General features: G+C 39.9%; 1 pseudogene across 4 annotated transcripts; it reads right to left on the minus strand.

Annotated features, from left to right (window-relative positions):
• Positions 1–5624: 5624 nt before the first annotated feature.
• Positions 5625–25999, minus strand: LOC118154502 (protein phosphatase 1 regulatory subunit 14B pseudogene; annotated as a pseudogene). 4 transcript variants are annotated; one of them, XR_013526578.1, is made up of 8 exons: positions 25780–25999; positions 24980–25030; positions 24322–24382; positions 23949–24068; positions 12353–12545; positions 11197–11262; positions 7862–7990; positions 5625–5908 (listed from the first exon to the last, which is right to left on the minus strand). The product of XR_013526578.1 is annotated as a protein phosphatase 1 regulatory subunit 14B pseudogene, transcript variant X3 (transcript). The 4 variants fall into 4 exon arrangements; XR_013526579.1 differs by lacking the exon at positions 7862–7990; XR_013526577.1 differs by lacking the exons at positions 5625–5908; positions 7862–7990; positions 11197–11262; positions 12353–12545 and adding an exon at positions 16902–22262 and having other exon boundaries at positions 23978–24068; positions 24322–24377.
• Between the last annotated feature and the right edge of the window lie 342 nt (positions 26000–26341).

Genomic DNA, 26341 nt, shown 5'->3' on the forward strand with positions numbered 1-26341 from the left:
GGAGTACCAGGAAGGAAAGAAAGAAAAGAGTAAGCAACAGCATGGTAAATACAATTAACTTTCCTTCTTCTCTTGAGTCTTCTAAACTAAGTTTGATAGTTGAAAAAAAATTATAGGTTAGGTGCAATGGCTCATGTGTATGATCCTAGCATTTTGGGAGACTGAGGCAGGTGGATAGCTTGAGCTCAGGAGTCTGAGACCAGCCTGGGTAACATGGAAAAACCCATCTCTACAAAAAGTATAAAAAACTAGCCAAGAATGGTGGTGCAGGGCTATAGTCCCTGCTGCTTGGGAGGCAAAACTGGGAAGACTGCTTGAGCCTGGGAGGTTGAGACTGCAGTGAGCTGAAATCACCCAGCCTGAGTGACAAAGTGAGACCCTGTCTCAAAAAATAAATATATACCATTATCTCATGTAGCAATAATATAAAACTGGATATACTACAATTATTAGGTACCTGGAATTAATCACCTTACACACATTAAAACTCATTTACTCTACAAAACAACTCTATGATATAGGTGCTGTTATTATCTTCATTTTGCAGGTAAGGCAAGGTAAGTTCAAGTAACCTAAGTAAGGGCAGGAATTGAGATTTGCGCCAGACACAAACTGATTCCAGAGACCTATAGTCTCAACAGACACAGTCTCCTTCATGACTAGTACATGAAATAAATATTTACCTACAACACACACACACACACACACACACACACACACGAGATAATAAAGTCTAAAAGGCTTAGAATTACAAAGAATGTTTAATCAAAATTTTATAGGCAGGATTAAAGGAAAGGGTTAACAATTGGATCCTTTCCTCTAGCTTCACTGATGCCTATGACTAATTCAAAGAATAGTTAGGAGTATATCTACAATGGTTCCATGATAAATAATTTCTGGCCGGGTGCGGTGACTCCAGCCTGTAATCCCAGCACTTTGGGAGGCCGAGGCGGGTGGATTGCGAGGTCAAGAGATCGAGACCATCCTGGTCAACATGGTGAAACCCTGTCTCTACTAAAAAAAAAAAAAAAAAGCTGGGCATGCCTGTAATCCCAGCTACTCAGGAGGCTGAGGCAGGAGAATTGCCTGAACCCAGGAGGCAGAAGTTGTGATGAGCCGAGATCATGCCATTGCACTCCAGCCTGGGTAACAAGAGTGAAACTCCATCTCAAAAAAAAAAGAATTTCTAGCCAAGGATTTGTACTAGACCAAGACTTGTACCTCATCATTAAAATTATTTAAATTATTTATTAAGAAATGAGGAATCTATATTGATAAGATGCAGCTGCATAAGAGAAGAGGGGCTTCTCCTGTATCCCTGAAGAGGCTGCTTGATAAGCTATGTAAAAGTTCAATCCTGGGGCTGACAGATTCCCTAATTTGAGATGGTCTATCCATCCAGCTTCATCTCTCATCATCATGCATGTATTAAGTGTGAAGTAACTGACAAATTCCAATCTGTGCCTGGAAAAAACTTTTTCTATGTTGTTATTGTCAAATTCAAATCTGTGCCTGGAAATCATAAAACCTATGTTTTCTATGTTATTGCGCATGCTGCTTTCTTCTTCGTCCGTATCTATTCCTAATGTTAAATTAACTGAAAGCTAGTGAAGCCTATTGTGTTTAGTGAGTTTGATTGTTGTTCCAAACCCAAGACCACTGCTGCAGAATGGGCATTACACGAAAATATCAACTGATTTCTTATATACCTGAAATAATCAATTAGAAGGTACACTGGAAAAGAATATCCTTTAACACAAACAAAACTATAAAACAATGCTAGCAAGAAATGTACATCAATATTTAATGATGACAAAGGCGAAGTGAGATAAGCATTTTCTAACTCTTCTCTGGCAGGTTCACACCTTATAATCCCAACACTTTGGGAAGCTGAGGTAAGTGGATCCTTTGAGTCCAGGAGTTTGAGACCAGCCTGGGCAACATAGGGAGACCTCATCACTACAAAAGAAAAAAAAAATTTAACTAGCAGGGTGTGCTGGTGTGTGCCTGTGGTCCCAGACAGTGGGGAGCCTCTGGTGGGATGATCACTGGAGCCCAGGTCAAGACTACAGGGAGCCATGATCGTGCCACTGTGCTCCAGCATGGATGACAGATCAAGACCCAGGAAGGAAAGAAGGAAAGAAGGAAGGCAGGGAGGGAGGGAGGGAGAGTGAGGGAAAGAGAAATCCACTATAAGACTCTCTTTCTGGAAAAAATAATTTGATATTTATTTCAAACAACATTTAACATGTTCCTGTCTTTTCGACCATTCACTTTATTGGCAAGAATGTATCTTAATGAAATAATTAAGGTCTAGAAAAATATTTATTGCCAAAACTACTCATCATAGTATCGTAATAAAAAAATTTGAGGTACATAAATATAACATATTAATAACCATTAAGAATTACGTTTTGATGAAACATGGCTTAGGGTTAGATTCAAGATATAAAGCTAAAAGAAAAAATAATACAAATCTGTATGCAGACGAGAATCCAACTGTGTTACACACACATACACCATACTCAAACATACACTCTGGAAGGAAACACACTGAAATATGAAGCATGTTATTTCAGAGAGGCAGAATTATGGCTAATCTTTGTTTTCTTGTTATACCACTAAAGTTTAATCTCCATGAGAGCAAAAATCACATCTGTCTTGTTCACTGCTATATTCTAAGCATGCCTCATATATAATGTGTTAAATAAATACAACTTAATTAATGAACATTTTTCTCTTTTCATTTTCTAAAATGATTATTTTCTAGTAGGTCAAATTTCATCATTATTAAAAAATGTGTGTGTGTGTGTGTAATCTATACTTGAATAAATTCTATCCACTCATTTGTAAATGGGTTAATTTCTGCATATGAGAATTTAGACATAATCTAATTCAAAATATTTTCCTCCTGAATTCAAACCTGTACACCCAGAATATCACAGTTTTGTGAGTTATTTCCTTGGCTCAACAAAGAATATTTAGGAAATATGCATATTTCCTGAATCTTTTTGACTTTATATTTTCCCCATTCCTCTTCATTTTCACACCAAACATACAGTAAGTTAGATAAGTAGATAGATAATGTTTTTCAGAGAAATCAACATTGGGCATTTATTAAAGAAATGTTTTCACAGAGATACAGATTTTTGTTTTATAAATAAACATTTAAAATATATTTAAAATGAAGCTCTACATGATTATCAGGATTACTGTATTAGACTGTTCTTGTATTGCTATAAAGAAAAACCTGATATTGGGTAATTTATTAAGAAAAGAGGTTTAATTCGTTCATGGTTCTACAGGTTTTGCAGGAAGCATGGTGCTGGCATCTCCTCAACTTCTGGGGAAGCCTCAGAAAACTCACAATTATGGCAAAAAACAAAGAGAGAGCAGGCAGGCCATGTGGCCAAAGCAGGAGCATGAGAGAGAAAGTCATACATGTGGTAGGCCAGGGGAAAGGGGGGTGCCTGCCACACACTTTTAAATGACCAGATCTCACTATCACAAAGATAGCACCAAGCCATGAGGGATACACCCCATGATTCAAACACCTCCTGCCAGGCCCCACCTCCAACACTGGGGATTATAATTCAACAGGAGATTTGGCAGGGACAAATACGTAAACTATATCAGTTACATAAAAATAAGAAGATTCACAATCAAAATTTTATTCACTAATACATGTAATCCTCTAGGAGAAACAATAGGTCCAACAACAGATATTGACAAAACTCTCTGACTGCAATGGTGGAGGCTAAACTAGTGTAAGCACAAAGGATATTTAATGATTTGCTGAATCAGAAAACCATAGATACATATAGCTTCTGGCACAGTGAAATCAAGGGATGTCTGTCTCTCTATTTCATGATTGTTACTCTACTTAGCTACAATCTACACACAGGGTATCATCATGTGATAGTCAAGATGGCTACCAGCAAATCAACCACATCTTTCCTGCTTAAAATCTCCAGTTCATTATTTCTAGAAACAGAATTTCCCTCTCTAAGTCCACATGGAATACTCTGATCAATTCTATGGAATAGTCTGCTTGGCCCTTACCCATTGTCGGTCAACTCAAGGTTAAGAGTGCAGTTCTCCAGATTACCAAGTCCATCATGACACCAACTGCGATGAGTCTACCAAAGTGCAAAGTCAGAAGGAACAGTTCCTACAAGACTGACCTCATTTTGGACAGCAGCCACAAGTTTGGGGGTCCCCAGGGCGACCCTCACTTTAGACCATCTGACTACAAATTTGGTAGATCCAATGATCACCCTCAGGTTCAATAATTTGTTACAACGCCTCACAATACTCTGGAAAGGATTACACTTACGATTACATTCTTATAATAAAAGGATACAAGTAAGAACCAACCAACAGAAAAGATGCACAGGGTGAAGTCTGGGAGGGATCCTGATGTGAAGCTTCTGTCATCCTTAGAGGTGCATTACCCCAGCAGCACTAACATATAACAAAACCCAAACTTCTGAGTCCTAAGTTTTTATTGGGGTTTCATGATATAGGCCTGATTGACTAAATAATCATCCACAAAGTTTAATTTAATTCCAGCCCTCCACACTCTCTAGATGTCAGTCTGACATCATGTGGTCTGAAAGGCCTACAGAAGTCACCTGTATGGATGAACATACATCACCAGTTATGGTCCAAGCTGTGCACCATGAATACCAAAGACAATCTCAGCAGGAAATGCAAAGGATCAGAAGTTTCCTCTCAGGAACTGGAATCAAAGGCCAGACCTCTATTTGAGCTGAGGCCAAATTCTTTACTACACAGTCCTACTTGTGTATCCCTAAAAGAATAAATCATTAAGGCTTCATTAATCAAATAATCTGATTGGCCAAACTGGATCGTGTTTATATCTCAATGGTGAAAATACAAGGTGCTAAAGAGGAAGTTCCCGGAAGGTACCGTAAGAAGAAAGCTAGAACAATATGCATAAATGACAGATACAACCTGCAGCCACAGTTGTCCACAATTGGTTATAAATATTACCTCATTACCTAATGATATTCATACTTAAAAAATTATGGGAGTCTCAGGGAAAGTAGAAAAATTTATTCTAAACATCACAGGACTAGAAACCAAAGAGAAATCCTTCTAAGTAAAACATTAAACATGCATAAAAGAAAGCTATTTGAAGAGTATGGTTTCAATACATATCTGTTTGTTTTGTTGTGGTGGTGGTGGTGGTTGTTTTTTAAGACAGTCTCCCTCTATCACCTATGGAATGTAGTGGTACAGTCTCAGCTCACTACAACCTCTGCCTCCCGGGTTCAAGCAGTTCTCCTGCCTCAGCCTCCCGAGTACCTGGGATTAAAGGCACCAGCCACTATGCCTAGCTAACTTTTGCTTTTTTAGTAGAGATGAGGTTTTACCATGTTGGCCAGGCTGATCTCAAACTCCTGATCACAAGTGACCACCCACCTCAGCCTCCCAAAGTGCTGGGATTACAGGTGTGAGCCAATGCACTCAATCCATGTTTCCTTGTAGCATAAACTTTATATCAGGAATACACTTTTTCTTTTCTTCTTTGTTTTCAACCATAATGCCTAAAAAATACAACTGTTTTTGTCAAAGAAAAACATCATTATAAGCCTCAGTTTTCTTATTTGCAAAATGAGGCTATTTATTTACCATACAGGATTTTTAAGAAGATTAAAGGAAATGTTTGCTAAGTACCAGTAACGACATCTAACATCTGATAGCGTCAAACTGATACTTGTTGCTGCTGCTGCTGCTCCAAATGAAACGCCACGATTCATATATAGGAAGCAAGACACCAAATCAGAATGCTCGTTACCTAGGAGAAGCGTAACTCAGAAGAATCATTTCTTAGTGCTTCAGAATGACATCACTGCTAGTCCATAACGGAAAGAGACTTCACCTGGGAAACAAATGTTCTGACATCAGCCACTTTTCTACCACCTTTCATGCTGAGCAATCATGGTTAAGACATTTTACCTCTGTGGACCTCAACTATTTCATTTGTAAGGTGCAAATAATTACAGTACTTTCTTTACTATCTTACAAGATTCTTCATGTGAAGTGTTGAGAAAACATTATGTGAAAAGAGTACCATTATTAGTTTGATGACTATCTTTTACTTTGTCCCTACAAAGAAAAGTTACCCAATTAAGTAAAATATGTAAATCTCAGTGCTTGCATAATTATATTGAGATAAAAGTTATTCTCTTTACAACTCCCCAAACATGAACAATACCTTGCATGTATAGATAGATAGCTGTAAGCTTGTATATTCAGCCGAATCTATAGCAGAACTAACCAATGCCATTAGTTTCAACTGGAATATTAACACTAGCACAGTATGGCAGAATTATGAACACCGTTTTACAAACACCCAACGTCCAAGTTCCTTGGAACAAGGAACAAGTTTTGTTATACTAAGGATTACATGATTTAAACAGTCACTTTTACCCTGAAAGTCTTAAAAAAAGAATGTCTAATTCATGACCAAAGAATAATCTAGTCCCTGAGAAAAGCTTCCTCATTAATATAGCATCTTCCCTTTTCCAGCTGCAAATGTCAAAGGGCTATGCTGATGTAATTTTCCACATGGCCTAAGAGTCATAGTACTTCAATGACATTGCTTCAAAGCCAGACTCCCAGCCTGGACATTTTCAAGCCATCTTTGACTCCTCCATCCCCTCAAGCCCTCCCATTCAATCAGTTGTCAAGTCTCTTGAATTTTTTCTTAAACTATCCATCACACGTATTTCTTTATGTCCATTTGCTCTGCCACCATCACAGTCTAAGTCATCAGCATTGGCCAAAACTCCATTGTCTCCTCCAGTTTCTTCTCCCTTCAATCCAGTCTAAAAGTTCATACCCATAGATCTCCCTAAGTACTATTTACATCCTGCCACATCCTTACCCAAGAGTCTTATAATCCAGGCAATTATTTGATTCCACAGGAGAAGATTTTAAAAACCATTGATACCTAAGCTGTACCTGAAGAGGTTCTGATTTAATTCATCTGCGCTGGAGCTCAGTCACTAATTTTTCTTTAAAAGCTCCTCAGGTGCTTCTAATGTGCAGCCAGTGACAAATCTCTGTTGCCTATCACATCAGGCTAGAATTCCCGTAGCAGACCCTGCCAGAGCTCTGCTCAGATTCCTTCCCATCTCCCCTTTGACCTTTCTGTGTGTCCATCCCCTGGCATCATTGTGTTTTGCTTCTAATTGCCCACGGTACCTGATACTTTCTTCTGAGCTACTTTATCCCTGGAAGTTTACCAGGCCTTGGAATAGCCCTTAGTTAATACCTAAAGTGGAAGTGTGAATACCTGGCTCCCTTGCCTGGGTCTGCATATACTCTGAGGTGTAATTTATACTTGAGAACTCCCTGGCATGATCAGGCTGAGACTAAGACTTTGCCTAAACATACACACACCCTTGCTTGGCTTCCTCCCCTTCCCTCCATTCTTTTATAAATCTCATCTGGAAGCACTTACTTAAGAAATCACTTGCTCAAATACTCATCACAGGATCTGCTTATGAAGAATCCAAGCTAATAAAGTGCTAATAAAGTAGCACCTTTATTAAAACAGTGCATGGTCCCACCAAGTTTTCTACAATTACCCATCAACCACCGGAAGAACTAGTTTCCTCATGACCTGTGCTTATTTCACACTACTCTTTTAGCCTATTTCACCCAACCCCTGGTGCCTCTTCCCTGCCTCTGAGACCATCCATACTTCCCACCTTTCAAAAACAAGCTCTAGATATCCCTCTACCCCATGCATAGGTCAAGGGCATGCCCATGTTACATCCTGAAGAATCATGGATTGCACTGGTGATTCATCCTGCATGAAACTTACTGACAACTCTAGCACATATAATGCTGTCTCCTCTAACTTCTTCCATATTTCATGTCAAATCCACGCTCGTCCATTATTTCATTCAACCAGTATTTGTGTGATTACCATGTACCAGGAACTGTGTTCATCCTGGGGAATTAAATGATAAGTGAGGATATTTCTGCCCCCATGGAGCTTATAGTCAAGTTAAGTGTACAGACTTTAGCAAATAATCATTCAAATATATACTAATTTATAACAATGAAAAACTAAGGAGAGACATACGGTGTTATGAAATAACATAGGAGTTGTAAATGTCCTTATCTAGGACTTCTCTGAATAAATAACGAAGAAATGGTGACCTAAAATTATACGCCTGTTCTCTCTGTTAGGGATTTTCCTTGGATCTTCCCCTGCCAAAACTGCATACAAATTATGTGTGACTGTGTATTATTCTTTCAATAGATTATCAAGGGTCTATGAGCCCAAATTTCATACAATACCAATCTTGTAGATAAACAATGCCTTGTTTATTAACTGTCTCCTCTATGTGCCTTGTTTGTGGGTCCCTGTTTACGGAAATGTTAGCATTTTTCTTTCTTTCTTTTTTTTAACTCTGTAGTTCAAAATGTTAGCATTTTTCTTTCGTATCTGATATCATTTAGCATAATTCAGACACACGCTTATCATTTAACAAATATTTGTTTTCCTCCCTGTTCTCAGCCCTTTGCCAAAGAACTCAGACTCTCAAAAACAAATAGAAAAGTGTCTTTATTTTCTTACTGAATTAGAGCCCATTTTGAGTAGCTCTGTGGATGGGGTGAAAATGATTATCTTGCTTTTGTTTGGGTACCGGGAAAGTACCGGGAAAACAAGAGCAACAAAATAGGATTTGTATGTTAAAACTTGCTTCTGTTAGACTAGTGCCAAACAATTGTCACACATTGCTTCTCGGTTCTTTCTCTTCAGGGAATTAACACTTTATTCTAAGAACTCCCTGCTGCTTTCCCCAATCCCCAAACTCTAACTACTCTAAAAAGACCTTATCAGGTAAAAGCAGAAAACATTCATTTCTTACACAAAAAGATGAAAGCTGATTACTTAATCAATTATATTAATCAGTTTTTTAGAAAAACAAAATGGAAATTAAAATTTCATTTCTAATGCCAATAGAAAACATTTGTGACTATATATGCACTTAAAATGGGTCTCATATGTGTATGCACTAAAAAATAGGCATTTATAGATGCTAGAAATATGCTTTTGATATGTATATTAATAAATGTATTTATGGTGTTACATATAGATAATGGTATATGTAAGTTATAATTTCTTTTTCACATTAATATGCAAACAGAAATTAATAAATAAGATTATAACAGATTCCTATATATGCCTAAAGCACTGTTAAAAATGTAACAGTTTCAACAACTTGTACCTGAATCTCAGTGATGGTGTGAAATATGCAAAACTTAGAAGCCACAAAAAAATATTAAAACAATGGGATATAATAATTAATTGAATAATCAAAGGACGAACAAGTCTTTAAGTTTATTGCATACACCCATCAAAGATCTAAAGAAAGAAAAATATTTCTATAATTCCATATTCTCATTTTATGCTTTTCTTAAATATCAAGCCCACTAAGTTTCAAAGACAGGCTGTTAATGAAATATCCTGAACAAATGATACTATACACAAACATCAATATTTAGATAGATTGCTACTCTGGAATGGTCCAGGAACCAAATGCCAGATTTATTTTTTTCCCGATAGGTTACCAAACCTTGTTACCCAGTCCCCCTGCTTAGCACTTCCATCACAGGTGTGCGACAAAGGGAAAGAAAGTTAGATGTAAAAAGATTGGCACTTAATAACAACACAGGAATAAAGGCTGATCGAGTAGGCTGAAATCCAAAGTTCATTCTCAAAGCAAGATTTGATTTATAGTTTTTTACTGGTTAGTTTCCCTTTCTTGTTAGCATATGTGATTGAATGTATGCTAAGTACTTACATGTTAGAAACCAAGCCTCAAAGATAACTCCAAGAAGAGAGTATGAAATACAGAATTACCTTCCCACTCAGGAAATGATGACAAGGAATGAGGGAGTCCATACTAATATTGCCATCTATTGATTCTACTTTGAGGGGGCCTTTTGGCCTAAATCAGTGGTTCTTAATATTTTTATACTCCCAGAAGCATCATACTCTCATGGAAATACGGGATTCTCCATGTTTACCCTACCCCCTTTTCTGCTGTTTCAATTGGAGTAAATGAAAGATGATTTTACTGTAATGCTAGCTTTGATTGAGCTCTCATTTTTAAAATTAAAATTTAATCTTAAACATCGGTGTTTTAATTTTTTTTTTTTTTTTTTTGAGACGGAGTTTCGCTCTTGTTACCCAGGCTGGAGTGCAATGGCGCGATCTCGGCTCACCGCAACCTCCGCCTCCTGGGTTCAGGCAATTCTCCTGCCTCAGCCTCCTGAGTAGCTGGGATTACAGGCACGCGCCACCGTGCCCAGCTAATTTTTTGTATTTTTAGTAGAGACGGGGTTTCACCATGTTGACCGGGATGGTCTCGATCTCTTGACCTCGTGATCCACCCGCCTCGGCCTCCCAAAGTGCTGGGATTACAGGCTTGAGCCACCGCGCCCGGCCGGTGTTTTAATTATTAATGGCAAACTATCTGCTACACAGTTCATGAGTGACGAAGATTGATCAATATGTTGATAGTCCGAAGGAGACAGTTGCTGGCCTTAAACAATTAATAACTAACTTCCCTGTTCTAAGCAAAAGACTATAAGTATCTTGTATGATATCACAGAAGTGATAGAATATGTAGCCATTTCATCCCCTATTTGAGAACTCTTTTCTCTGGAGCTCTTCTAATACATGTGACAACAGGTATTAAAACATTATCATAATTTTTCTTTCCTCCATGCTGACAGTTTTAGTCATGGTGAGGGAAGTGAAGTTGATAGTAATCACAGTAGAAGGGAGACAGGCTTATGAATAAGAGGAAGGAAGTTTCATGTATGTATTGTATAAGCAATATGATTGTGGATGTCTGCTACAAAACCATGTCTAGAGGTCAGAAAAATGGCAGTTTGGCTGTGCCTCAAGAAAGTTCACTGGGCTGTCACTGACCAGGAAAGTTTCACTGAAGTCACTGAAACACTTAGGGACAGGCCCTAAGTGTTTACTTCACTCCGTTGTCAGCCCAGTGCTTGCGTTGTTCAAACAGGATCTACACTTGGGTGGCTTTCACTATGCAAATGAAACTACCCAAGAATTTTTTATTAACAATAAATTTTTAATTGGCATATTAATCCCCACTCCCTACCCCTACTCACAAGCCAAGGCACTCCTCCAGTGACTACCATTAAGCCTTTCGTAGAATTCCAAACTTGGAGAGATTTCTAAAAGAGAGAAGGATTGAACGCCATGTGGGATTTAGCCAGAGCTGTCACAGCTCTGGTTGTTACCCCTCATAATCCATCCTGCTGAATCAAAAAGCAAACTGTGAACAAACAGCTTAGGCAGTTTGTTTGAAGATACACTCCTGTCTTTCTAGGAGGGATTAAATCATGGCGACATTTTGTTTGAAAAATTATTATCCACATGAAAATTTTTAAATTCATGTGGCATCTATTTGAGTCAAAATGTTTTATAACTTCTCATCTCTGGATCACAGTGACAGTAATGCTATAGTTTTTATACGGAAACAAGCCCTCTCCACAGTCGTTCACAACATTGTCAGATTTTTTGCATTTGCCCCAATAATACAGGAGATGTTGACTTTTAAACAATAAGGATTCAGACTCTGCTTTTAAAAAAGAATCACAGCAGTGTAAGATGTGGAGAGAAGGGGATTATTTTTAGAATTTAATCCAAACACTGGGCCTCATGAAAGCTACGTTCATGCCCTGTTGCAACAGGGGAGAGAGATTAGGTGGCTGAGAGCTGGAATAAAAAGGGAAGAATAAAACCAGCCCTGTGATACAGTTCAGAAGTAAAGTGTTTTCCCATTGAATGGAGTGATGGTAAATGGATCTAAACCTGGGAACACAATATCTCTTTATGCACTTAAGCATTCTGCCTTCTTTGTATCATGAAATACTGAATTTCTCATACTCAAAGTACTTTTGGCATTCAAGTAATTCTTTCACCAAGATGATGATGGGAGGGAGGTAATTCAACAAACATTAAATGGTCACTCCATGTCAAGTACTATAGTTGGTCTTGGATTAACAGGATTAATAAAAATGTTGCCCCTATCTTCTTTTCGTTTTTTCCATACCTGTCTGCAAGAGCCCCTGTCTTTTTGAGCTCTCTGTCTAGTAAGGCAGACAGAAGGTAAACAGTACATTGCTAAGCTCTACCACATAGAATAAGGATAATCATTAAGTAGAACAAATAAGCTGAACTCCATAGCATGCAGGGGAAAATTTTCATTCGTTCCCCTCACAGACCCCTTATAACCAATCTGGAGACTTATTTTTCTCTTGCCTTTTGAAGGAAATACTAGGTGAGGGAAGGTCCCAGATGTTCTTAACCATTCTTTAAGTAATTCGTAGTGCCACGAATAATCTAGCTCAGTAATTAAAACGTCCTGTAAGATGTATTCATCAAAACACCAACTTCACTTGAAGTTAAAATGTCTTCCTTCTTCCAAAATGGTAGTGCTTTTAGGCAGGGAGACCTAGAGTGGAAAAGGAGAGGATATGACCTTTTCTTCCATTGGCCCAACTTGCAATTTCTTACCCATCCAACCCCATCTCCACACACAAAGCTGTTTACTTCACTTCATTGTCAGCCCAGTGCTTGCATTGTTCAAACAGGATTTACACTTCAGTTGCTTTCACTATGCAAATGAAACAACCCAAGAATTTTTTATTAACAATAAAGTTTTTCATTGGCATGTCCATGCTTTCATCTAGGACGGAGTCAGGGAAAGAGTGGAGAAGGAAGTATCAGGAAATGTCTTAACTTGATTGACGCTATTGGAACCCGAATATAACAGATTATTTCTCTCAGAAACAGTTTTAATTTATTTATCCCACAAATATTAATGGGACACCAATCACTTTCTAGGCACTGTTCTAAACACTGGAGGAATGTAACAAGAAACTCAAAGTTCCTGATTGCATGGAGTTTATAATCTAGTAAGGGCTATAAGCAAGTAAACTGTATATAGTATATACATACATATATATATATATATACACACATATAAAACATATTATATTTAAAATATGTCAGACAGCAGCAAGTACTATGGAGAAAAATTAAACCAGATAAGAGAGATAAGAAGTGGGAAAAGGTAAGTGCTATTTTACTTAAGGTGGTCACGAAAGCTTTCTCTGATAAGGTGATGCTTGCATAGAAATCTGAACAAAATGGAAAGATCTGGCCAGGCAGATGTCATGGTACAGAGCATGCTGGCCTCAGGGAGCAACAATGGCAAAGGCCCTGTAGTAGGCACATGCTTGGTACTTTGAAAGAATAGCAAGAAGACCAGTAGTACTTATTCTACTAGAGTAGAATAAGTAAAGGGAAGATTCTGGAAATGGGTCTACAGAAATAGAGGGAAGTTAGGTCATATAGAAGGTACTCAAAGGCTACTGGGCTTTTTTTCTGAGTTGAAAAAGAAGCTTCTGAAAGTTTTGAGCAAGGAAGTGGCATAATATATATTTGAAAAAGATCACTCTGGCTTCAAGGTGCAAGCATGGAACCAGGAGGACAATTAAGATGCTGCCACAAGAATTCAGGCAAGAGATGATGGTGGCTTGATCAATTAAAATAGATGACAAGGAAGGAGAATTGGACAGATCCTGGATCTATTATAAAGGATCTGATGATGGACCAATTACAGAGTATAAGAAAGAGAAAGAAGTCAAAGTTGGCTCCAGAGTTTCTTGCCTGAGAAACTCAAATAAAGATGTTGCCATTTATTGAGATAGGAGAAAATGTGAGAGGATAAGATTTGATCTTAAAAAGAAACAAACACAAGGGTTTGGTTTTGTACATATTAAGTTTAGCTGCCTTTTTGACATCTAAAATGAATACAAAAGTACACTGTTTGATACGAAGTTGGAGTTCAGTTCAGAGACATTCAGCCTCATCAGCATATATTAATATATAGTATTTACAAACATAGAAAAGGCAATTGTGTGAATAGAGAAATGTCAGGCCAAAAATATGAAAAAGAATACTTGATACTGCATTTAAAATACCTGCAGTTGTCAGGAAGAAATATAAGATAATCAATGAATCAAATATCACCTTTAAAGATTATTTAATTAAAATATATAAATGTGAAAAGTACATAACATTTTATATCTGATTTTAATGTTAATCATAAATCTTGGAAACTAAAATGTTAGATGGTCACTTAAACAATTATCAAAAAGACTTTCCAACTAAAGAGAAAATGTTTTAAATAAATGCTTAAAATAAACCCTCAGAGTTGCTCATAGTTGAACCTTGAAATCAGTTCCTATTACTGTCATTAAAGATGTAATGTCACGGCCGGGTGCGGTGGCTCACGCCTATAATCCCAGCACTTTGGGAGGCCGAGGCAGGTGGATCACGAGGTCACGAGATCAGGACCATCCTGGTCAACAAAATGAAACGCCATCTCTAGTAAAAATACAAAAATTAGCTGGGCATGGTGGCACGCGCCTGTAATCCCAGTTACTCGGGAGGCTGAGGCAGGAGAATTGTTTGAACCCAGGAGGCAGAGATTGCGATGAGCAGAGATCGCACCACTGTACTCCAACCTGGGTAACAAGAGCAAAACTCCATCCCAAAAAAAAAAAAAGATGTAATGTCACTAAAATATTTTATAACGTTCCATATCATGTAATTCATTTTTATCATTGTGCTTTAAAAAACATAATAATATAATTATCTCCTGTGATATCAAATTACAATTTTGCTTCTCTTGGCAGTGATAACACAGTATAAATATATACAAATGTGAAATTAGAGATTTTACTCCTTTTGATATGTTCTAAGAGGATACCTTCAGATTCAACTGTCAAATAAAGCTCTATCATTCATGCTTTCATGTTGCATGATTACTGCCACTAGTATACCCCAAGTGGGACAAAGAATTAATATCAGTCTATCAAACATCTCAAGTGTTCCTTGTTTTAAGAAAAATAAGAGCTAGATTCTCACTGCTGGAAAAAAAAGAGAAGAGAGAGAAAGAAAGAAAGAAAACTAAAATGAACACAGTGGTGTTGGATATTTGGTAGTAATTTTAGCTATGGGTGTGAATTCATAGTTTTCAATGTATATAGATAGGTACAGAAATGTAGATAATACATATGATAGAGAGAGAGAGAGATACAGAGAGAGAGAGATAGAGAGAGAGAGAGATGATAGAGAGATAGATAGAGAGAGAGAGAGATAGAGAGAGAGAGAGAGAGAGATAGAGAGATAGATAGAGAGATAGAGAGACAGATAGATCTGTACACTGAGAAAGCATGAGAGCACTGATACCCTAATAGCAATGAACATAATTAGTATCCATATATGGGCTTCTAAATATCATTCTCCAGCAAATGAAAGCAGGGTATCTTAGAGAAATGGCTAGTTCTAGGATTTGTGCAGGAAAAATACAAGATGGCTCAAACACATATTGCTGGATAACAAAGTAAGAAAATGTTCAAACAATGATGGGGATGTGTCAAAAGGACCCAGACGTCAGTTCGAAGGGGCTCCTACTATTCAAACATATGACAACGTGAACATCAAAAGAAATAATTACAGTAACAGATTATCATTAACTAAATAAAATTGAAAACATGAGTCTATATGAATATAAATGAATTAATAAATGAAAGATTTGATGAATAACAAAATATTTATAGTCTCAACGTATGCAAAACAGTAATTACAAAAAAGATGAGAGAACTTTACAATGTTAAAGTCTAGTAGACAATACTTAACAAGCAATTAAACTGAAAAACATCAGAAATAGGATTATAAATTATGTATCACCTGATAGTGTAAAATGAGAAGTTAGACTAACTGGTATGCTATTTATACCAAAGGCATATATCATTAAACTAAACATGAGGAAATATCAGACATACACAAATTGAAAGGCATATTTAAAATATTAACAGCTGGCATGTCATATTTAACACTCAATGAAAGTAAAGCACCAACTGTTGATTTTTGTTTTAACTCATACCTTTCAAGGAATTCCCAAAGAATGTTTATAGCTGACTTGGAATTTGTAACCTCAGCTCTGGGAGAGGATTTTTTCTGAACGATTATTGTCTAAAGTGTGTTGTTGCTTTAGGGTCACAGCATGCTTGTGTATGTCTGTTACCATGTCACTGTGGTCTTATGCCGAGTGCCCTTAGGGGACTTGAATCTTTCCAATAGACCATGTTTGAGATAGTTGAGTCACTGTGCAGTGTAGCCCACACTTGAGGGGATGGATGTATGTTCACTGTGCGCTGTCATTTTGCGCTGGGTCAAAGTAGGTTCTTGTTGTTTTCTCTGTGCTTGTTCCTACAGCCCCTTTTTCTTATGTTGCTCAATCTCCCTTTCCCTTCTTGGTGCTTACACATCTCAGACCCTTTGGCCAAACCCTTGCCAATAACAGTATTTTGGTTCTCAGTTCTCACTGTTCCCTCTGGTCGAGGATCCTTTGAATAAAAATGCACATAGCTATGGAGTGGGGTTTTGCTGGAAAAGGTGACCTTCCAACTTCTTGTCAACTTCTGGCTCCTCAAACTGTAGATTGGCAGTAAGGCAGGGAAGTTGATTTCCCATTTCCCACTGAGCAGATTGTGAACATTTCTATATGAATTTTCTATTTTTAATGTTACTCTGTTTCTTTGTTTTAAAATAAAAATTCTAAATGTACACCAAAAAAATCGAACAAACAAAAAGAAAGTAAAGCACCAACTGAGTCTGTTCAAGACTGAGAAATAATACTTCTCATTACATTATTGTTCAGTTCTTTTTACCACGTGCATTTATTTTCTATTCAAACTATATATATATACAATTTTTAAATAAATAATAATATATATTTCTTTTTTGTAAGCAGCTCCATTTATTTGAGTAAATAGCTTGTAAATAAATTATTGGTAAACAATACAAAATTAAATACATTTTCAAAAGCTTACCATTATATGCAGAATTCACAAACATAGTTTCTTTAAAAAATAAAATATGCTCAGAGCACCTTTGACATAAAATGCCTGACCCCCATCCTTGAACAAGGCCACCTGGAGATATCTTACAGTAGGTGGGTTTCTGTGGGAGGCAGCAGGGGCCTCCTGGAGTGAAGGGAGAGTTTCTACTCTCACCTATTACCCATCCCACATCCCATCTGAATTTGTATCCTTCTCCAAAGAGCTGGAAACTGAGAGGGCTAGAGCACATCACCAGGCTTAGCTCCAAGCACAGGGATCAGGGTGTACAATTAGGGCCAGAAGCACCCAGAGTCCTCAACACAAGCCAGTGAGAGAAGCCAGAAATGCAATCACCACACTTCCAAACCAGCAAGTTGGCTCCTATAGCAACCGTCTTGAGAGAATGTGAGGCTTTCTTGCCTTGACATTAACACTCAGTTTACATGCACTGGTCTGATGTAACCCAGGCATGGAAGCTACCAGAATCTATTTCTAAGGAAGAAGACACTCGATCTGCTAACTTCCTCTTGATCTGCTTTCCTGGAGAGAGAATAATACACTGTTTTGGGTTGAAAGCAGACAATTCATTGCTACACAGTGCTTCCTTTTTCCAATGCAAGATACCACTTAGATAGTGTGAGCATTTCTCTAGAAATCAAGTTAGTTCTTCAAATGAAGGGTTCATAAAACTTTAAAAGACCACAGATGAGGCAATAAGCACATGACCTGGCAAAGGTGAAATAATAGACATCTCATAAATTAAGCCCTTGACCAAGTTAACATTTCTGTTGTGTAGCACATTAAAATAACGGATTCACTGAATTCTTTCATTTTGGTGCATAAAGTGAATGTTGAAGTCAGCAGCACTCAATGAAGATTGCCTAGTGGCCTCTTGAAAACACGTGTGCAATGACCTGCAGTTAAAGGACGACCACGGGTTTATTCCATCCATGGGAAATAAACTCACACCCACATTTTAACTTAGTTGTGTGTAGATATATACAAGTACAAGAAATTTGACAGCTGAGTCAAATGTACGACTTAAGGAAAAAATATTACCAAACTAGTTGTAAGAAAACTATCTTCCCTGTATCATAAGGCACTAAACATCTGAGTCCTTGCAGAAAATGCAGCCTGGCAAGACCCTTCCTTGAGTGTCCACCTGCTTTGATAATCCTTGGTTGGGCATTGGCCACAGTCATAATATCTTTGCTATTAAAATACTACATTAACGAAAACCTTTAAAACCAAAAAAGAAACACTTTGAATAAACATCCAATAGACCCCCCCACCTTCACACCAAAAAAAACTTTGTTCCTAAGGACACCTATTCTTTCACAAAAGTCTTCATGAAGTACAAATCCCAGGACCCTCTTCGTCTCCGGGAGAGTTCCACCCTGTTCCAGAATCATACACTCTTCTTCTGTGGAGGGCTCAGTTTCCTCATGCCTCTTATCCGAGAAAGCAGCTCTTTGATAAATTCCTCTGTTGGTTTGTAGCAGTCTACAAGAGCTTCCTGTAACTTTGAAGCTCTCTCTTCATCACTGTCTGCATCAAGAAGATCATCAATGTCAGTTTCTACCTCTGGCACTTCTTCCTCCTCGCAGCCGTAGAGCTGACCCAGCTGCTCCAGGATCCACTCCTCCAGCACCAGCTGCTTCCCAAGCTCTTTACGGTCGTATTTCACTGTCACTTTTCCCTGCTGGTGTCGCCGCCGCTGCTGCTGCTGAACCTGCCCGGCAGCGGCTGTCGTGGCCACCGGCGCCGAGTCCTCCCAGGAGGATCCCGAACCGCTGCTGGAGCCGGTGCTGCCATCGGCGCAGCCCCGGGGGCTCTGGAAGAAAACCCGCGCGCCGCCGCCGGCCCCGCCGGCCGCATCCCTGCTGCCAGTCACCACCGACAGGTCCCCGTGCGCCCGAACCCGACTGTGGCCAGGAGGAGGGGCGGGCGGAGCGCGCCCAGCGCCGCTGTCACCTCGGGCCCGGCAGCCGCGTGCGAAGAGCTCCCCAGCACCTGCTCCGCCATATATTTCTGAAGTATAAACAATCTGACACAGAAATTTCATTTCTAGGCATATGTATACTCAAGAGAAGCACTTGAAAGTATGCACAATAAAACATATAGAAGGATGTTCATGGCAGCATTGTTAATAATAATAAAAAATAGGAAATAGATATTTAACAATCTAAAAAATATGAACTATTCATTTAAAGAAATACTACACAGCAGTTAAAAAGCATGAGTTTCCTCTATATGCACTGTTTTAGGTAGAATGACACGATATTTGTTGAATAAAAGAACCATACTGTAAATTAATATGCATAATGTGATCTTTTTATGTAACATGAATAAACTATAAATATTCTAGGTCAACACACAACACAGAATGCAATGCACACCACAATGAAAATCATGATAATAGTTTACCTCCTAGAAAGCAATGATCAGTGGAGGTATTTAGACTTATAGAGACTTTTTTTAAACTCAGATAATATAATGATGCATTACTTACCTGAAAAGAAAATAATTAAAATAAGACCTGTCCTAAAGAAACTGATTTCAGGACTATCTGGACAATGAGAACTCTAGTATTTCTCTCTCAAGCATACTTTTCCATCCAACTACCCTGAACTTCCAGGAGTTATATCCCTACTTCATGTTGTTTTGGGGGACATTCAACCCAATGCCCTTCTTATCCTAGAGATAAGTCCACAACCCAATCTGGCCCATCAACATCTCTAACCATATGGCCACATTTTTTGTTTCAGGTATTATAAATACTCGATACAAGGCCATCAGATCATTGTTTTCTATTAAGCTACTTTGGGTTGAAATTCTATCAACTTGCATTCAAAAGAGTTCTAACAAATCCAGGGAGACATATACTTAATCAGGTATTTTCATTAGAATAAGCCAAGTAAACATAAGAGAAACACAATGGGAAGTGATATATTAAAGACAGACTGTAGGTCAGGTGCGGTGGTTCATGCCTGCAATCCCAGCACTTTGGGAGGCTGATGGGGGTGGATCATGAGGTCAAGAGATCCAGACCATCCTGGCCAACATGGTGAAACCCCATCTCCACTAAAAATACAGATACTAGCTGGGCGTGGCAGTGCGTGCTTGCAATCCCAGCTACTTGGGAGGCTGAGGCAGAAGAATCACTTGAACTCAGGAAGTGGAGGTTGCAGTGAGCCTAGATCATGCCACGGCACTCCAGTCTGGGCAACAGAGCAAGACTCTATCTCAAAAAAAAATAAAGAAACCTTGGAAGGAAACAAAGGACAGATGGATACAGTTTTTTGAAGAATCTTTTATGAAATGTTCCTATCCAATGGATTCTAGTTTCCCTGTGAATGGTGATGCCAGCACATCTGCTGAGCAAGTGGGTATGGCCTAAACTTGAGAAAAGTATAGGTTTGAAATACATTTGAGTAGCAGGGGTAAGAAAGTAGACTAAGGAAAAATGACTAAAACTCCATTTGTATTGTTTTCTGTTAGTAAGCACAGGATAAGTATTTTTTGGATGAATGAGTGAATTATTTCCAGGTAGTGCTAAGGCTGACCATGCATTTATCATGGTGTCAATAGACTTGATTGTAAGATTTAATCCAATACTGACTGGTCATTTGTAGGAAGACATTTTTGGAAAAGGCAGAGAGATGAGATTTTGTTAGACAGGAAGGATTAAAGGGAATTGGATGAGGCATATTTCAAGCAGAGCTTTTTAAATATTGGTTATAGGATAGACCATGAAGTCTGCATTTAGAAGGGAGGAAAATAAGGCAAGAACATAGTAGATAGATCAGTAGAAAAATTAATGACCCAGTGTGACAATTTGACAAATTGAGAGCCTAAGTTGGAAGGGTAGGAGGATGAGGTCAAAGGGTCGAATGTCAGGCTGTATCATTACAGATGTAGAGGTGGTTTTGATGAGGCTGGGCATGGTGGCTCACGCCGGTAATCCCAGCACTTTAGGAGGCCAAGGCAGGTGGATCACTTGAGGTCAGGAATTCGAGACCAACCTGGCCTACATGGTAAAAACTTGTCTCTGCTTATAAATAAATAGCCAGATATTGTGGCACATGCCTTTAATCTAAGCTATTCAGGAGGCTGAGGCAGGAGAATGGCTCAAACCCAGTAGGCAGAGGTTGCAGTGAGCCAAGAACATGCCACTGCACACCAGCCAGGGTGAATAAGCAAAACTTCGCCTCCAAAAAAAGATGTGTTTCTGATAATAACTTAGATGTTTCTGATGATAGCTTCTGGGTTTGGCAGTAACTGAACTGGAATGGAGTTCAAGAACCCTAAGACGGAATGACAGAGGAATTAAGAGGCCAGGTTATTGGCAAGTCTCTCTACATGGATGTTTGGGTCCTCCATTGATTCTCTACCTCCACAAGTTCTTTACCCTGGGCTTCATCCCAATTTTGTCCTTCTTAAGGCCTTCAGGGAACCTGAACTATTTCTGCAATCCTAAGTTTCAGACCCTGCCAGTCAGTGGCATAAGCATGAACAGGAAAACAGAAGGATGGTTGTGTGAGGGAGCTGTAGTGGGCATCTGTTGTTTTGTTTTGTTTCGACACCAAGCATTCACAAATTTTTCTGGAAAACCTGTCTCAAGTGCCCTCTAGAAAACAAACCTCATGGTCAGGCACGGTGGCTCACACCTGTAATCCCAGCACTTTGGGAGGCCAAGGCAGGTGGATCACCTGAAGTCAACAGTTCAAGACCAGTCTGGTCAACGTGGTGAAAACCTGTCTTTACTAAATATACAAAAATTAGCCGGATGTGCTGGCGGGCACCTGTAATCTCAGCTACTTGGGAGATTGAGTCAGGAAAATTGCTTGAACCCAGAAGGCTGGGGTTGTTAGCTGAGATCGTGCCATTGCACCCCAGTGTATGCAACAAGAGCAAAACTTCGTCTCAAGAAAAAAAAAAGAAAACTCACCTCATTTGTTAGTTCCAGTCTACGTAAGTGGAGTTGCCTTCTCTTCAGACCCCTAACATTTTAAGGTGGGTAATGTGCACACTCTTGGCCATAAGGAGCATTCTGTAATGCTCCATAGTGAGCCCCCAAATATCTGTAATACTCATGCATAGTCCAGGTCTCACCTCCGGATCATGAGCTGCGGGTGTTCTAGACAATATCGATTATATTCCACTAAGTCCATGAAGATCATAGGTGACACCTCCATCCTGATAAGTGCACCGTATACACTAAGGGAAGATCTTCTATGTTGCCATCAACATGGCTGGAGAGAAGGCATAAAGATCATCTTCTTTAAAGAGAGGGAGGTCATGCTTGAAAACAGTCCTGCTTATACTATTACAGTAATTTAAAAATAGAACCGTGTACACTTCTGGCAAAATGGCATCTCTAATCTCTGCAGTGCCCTGGTAAACCTCAAGGGGGTGGTGCCTAGATCCAGATTGAGAAAGGGTCGTGATATGGACATGAATGGGGCACAAACCTTTTTCCACCAGCAGGGTCATCCTTTCCTATCTTCACCTTCTTCTTACTTTCTCATTCATTCTAAGGTGCTTTTTTCTTTATTCTCAGCTTAATTTTACCCTATGTGGTAGGTGGTTGCCTGGTCAACATGGCTGCCACAGACAGATAAAGGATCGTTCTGCTCTGCAAAAATGTCACCAATCAGCCGGGCACAGTGGCTCACAACTGTAATCCCAGCACTTTTGGAGGCCGAGGCAAGCGTATCATTTGAGATCAGCAGTTGAAGAGCAGCCTGGGCAACATGGTGAAACTCTGTCTCTATACAAAAATAAGCCAGGCATGGAATTACAGGGGCGTACCTGTAATTCCAGCTACTCAGGAGGCTGAGGCAAGAGAATCACTTGAGCCTGGAAGACGGAAGTTGCAGTGAGCTGAGATCACACCACTGCACTACAGTTTGGGCGACAGAGTGAGACCCTGTCTCAAAAAACAAAAAGTCATCAATGCAGGCAGCCTGGAGAAATACCCACGGAGGGGACTACTTCCCCACAGTGACTTTTTAGTAGAAGAGCCTCAACACTGAGGTCAAAACATGCTTCTCTAAATTATAAGCATGCTCTGTTTCTCAGATTCTTAAGCAGTACCCATGGTGTTCCTGACAATGGGTTACCGCAACCAGCAATACCCTCAACACTCCACCAACTTACATGACCCTCTGGTAACTGAACACTTTTTGAAAATAGTGACTAAACTATTATTTCTGAAAAATATACCTGTCCTTAACCCTCTCTTCACAAACGGAAGGCCTGTCTTCCTCACTGCTCTAAATATGAAGCAGTGAATGGAGAGGAACGTGCAGGCTGCCATATCATATCAGTAAGTCTCAAGCAAAGAGGCAGAAAAAAGCCCATCTCCTCAGACTCCATCAGGGAGAGAAGGGGCTTTCTGAGACACAGGATACCCATTCCTCCACAAGAGCTCCAGGGAATTGGTCACCTTTTAGAAGTCAAAGGAAGCAGTCAGTAAGAGCTGAACTAACTCCTACCTTTCACTAAACACAAGCTTGGGTTACTCAAAATCTATACCCCACAACACAGTACATGGAAAAGACATAATTCTTATTAGAACATTTACTGGGGAGAACCAATATTTGACTAGAGTCAAATGAAAAGATGGTGTTCAGAGACAAACTGGCCTCAGGATCGAGATTGGGCTTTGCTCTCTGAATGTGATGTGGTGGGAGAAGGTAAAAGGGAAGCTGTTGGGGTGGGGAATGGTCTATAGGGAACTTGGAATGCAGGGGAGGAACAGGCTTTGGTGGCAGAGAATCCCTCAGCAGTGAGAGTGAAAATAAGTCAGCTAAAGGGGTGATCAGGTCAGGTGAGAGAATTAAGGGGGGTGGTGGAGAACGGTCAGGACAAGGGGACACTATTAGTCTTCTGGAGGGGTGGCTGAATCTTTCTGGGACTCCCAACACAGCACTCACTGGATCTCAGCAGCTGTTCTGTTACACACCTCACAGAGGGGATCTGGGCATAACAGTTGACGAAAGCAGGCAGTATCACGGGGACTGCAGAAAGCAGGAGGCCCGATGCTGCAGCCAGGACTAGAACAAGGAAAGGAGGGTCTGTTAGCCTGGCAGGGGTGGGAACCCTGGTGCCTGCTACCTGCTTCACATTGCCCCCCACCTATGACCTCATCATGCACTCTAGGGCCTCTCAACACATTCATTCACATACACGTTCCTATGGCTACCCACTCCCACAACTACAGGAGGCTACAAGAAATCCCTGAGGTGAATAGAACTTGCTAAAAAAAGGACTGGGGTGGGAACAGGACAGAAGGAAACAATTAATCACCTTTTCAGAAAAGAAACCAGCTTCCTTTCCTCTTCTGCTGCTTTCTGGAAGGTTATCTGGTCTGGGAAACCATAACAGTATGTCATATGTAATGAAAGTAGAGGCACAGGGATCATACAGAAGTCGCTCTGCAGAAGATCTTTGGGATATTCAACTCCGATAGCCCCAACTATCAGTAGAAAAGGGCAAATAGTCATTGATACTATTAACAAGTTCACATGTGTATGTGGCATCATTTATAAAATTCCTTCACATACATTACCCCATGTGATGCTCAAAACCACCATTGGAAACACAGATGTCAGTAATTACCTCCAGGAGAAATCTGAGCACCAAGGAAGTCAAAGTACTTACGCAAAGTTGTGAGACAGAAGCTCTGGTTCCAAGCCAGCCAGTAGTCATTCCTTGATATCTAACTTGCCCACGAATTGGGCAACACCCAGTGCCCAGGTCTATCACTCTATCATGCCTATGGATGGGCAGAGCAGGGCCTATGAGCAGTGTCTCAGGTCTGATCGCTTTTCCCTAAGCCTCTCTGCTGAGTGCTCTGTTTTCTGAGACTGTATCTAGTAACTGACATTCTAAGAAATCATGGGCCTGAGTCGTCCTTACAGAAACAGGAAGGGTCACCCTCAAAACTCAGATAGAGCAGGCTGACCTTATCTTTAGATGTCCCACGTTTCTCTCTCCTCCTGGCTCTGCCCTGAAGCTGAGAACAAAAGAAAGACAATGAGAGGCTGGGACTCATTTATCTCACTCTCTATGAAGCTCATTCATTTATTCATTCATTCACTCATTACACAAGCATAATGTGATTCCCTAATTAATGCTAATATGTTCCTGTTTTCGATTATTAAAGTGATCAAACATTTCTAAGTTTTCCTTCCCTGAAAAACTCAAAGAGGATTTTGTCTGTGAGAGTCACACTTGATGTGCTCCGTTAGCAGTCCTCAAGGAGGGCACAGACTCAGAGGGCAACAGTCACAACTGTGCTCCCTCATAGGAAGAGTGTCCCAGAGACAGAGCTCTGGCTCCAGCCTCTGCTCAGAAACTCTCAGCATTGCTCCCCTGGTCAACCCAATATGAAGGAAGGCTTGACTGAATGAAGGTGACATGGGAATATGACTCATGATCAAATTTCAGCAGAAATTGTTCTTCTTCGGAGAGACCACATTCTCTATGTAGTCCAATCGGGGACCGATTTACTGTGTTTGGAATTTTATCTAGAACTCTCCATCACAGCCAGATAGGTAGTCTATGAGCTTCAGATGGAAACTTTAGTCCTCCTGAAGCCCTAAGTCTACCCAGCCTCTTCCAAAGAAGATGAAATTCTATCTTCTCTTCAGACTTCCCATCTAAGCCCATCTCTCTGTACCAACCAAACTTACTTAGAAATGTGGGAATAGGATTGGGAAACCACAGGGAATCTCCCTTGGGTGTTCACCCACGGTTCCTTACCATTGGGATGTCATTATTTTTCCCGGGGGGTGACAAATAGAGAGTCAATAGCACGTAGAACAAGTACAGCATAAACAACCCCAGCCCAGTCAAGCAGATGAAGTCGGGGTCAATATCCAAGCAATGTGCCAAGCCAGAGCTGAGCCCTGACTCAGTACAGCTGTTCAGAAAAAAGAGGATATTCCCCATGAGGTGAATAGCATGGCTGCCTGAAGCAACTGAGCCCTGAGTTTGCCCAGGCTTACCTATAAGCCCAGGCCTGCATCATAGAGCATGGAAGTCACAAAGGGTTTCTAAGGGTGGAGGGAGCAATAAGAGGAGGGTGTGTCCACAGTCTTGACCTCACCAGCCCAGTTCCCACCCCTCCTGTGCCCTCCAGGTCCCTCTGCTCTACCCTCCCACTCCATTTCCCAACTCTATCCTTTCTTCATGTCATATCTTTATTTTAGTGGAATTTTCTGTTTGCTCCAACTGTAAACCAGGTATTACCCAAGTCCTGCTTTACTGTTTGGAGCCCGTAACTTCAACCCCACCAACACCACAGCCTTGAAAGCCTGAAATA

This window comes from Callithrix jacchus, chromosome 1, assembly GCF_049354715.1.
Source record: "Callithrix jacchus isolate 240 chromosome 1, calJac240_pri, whole genome shotgun sequence".
Classification (NCBI taxonomy): Eukaryota; Metazoa; Chordata; class Mammalia; order Primates; family Cebidae; genus Callithrix; species Callithrix jacchus.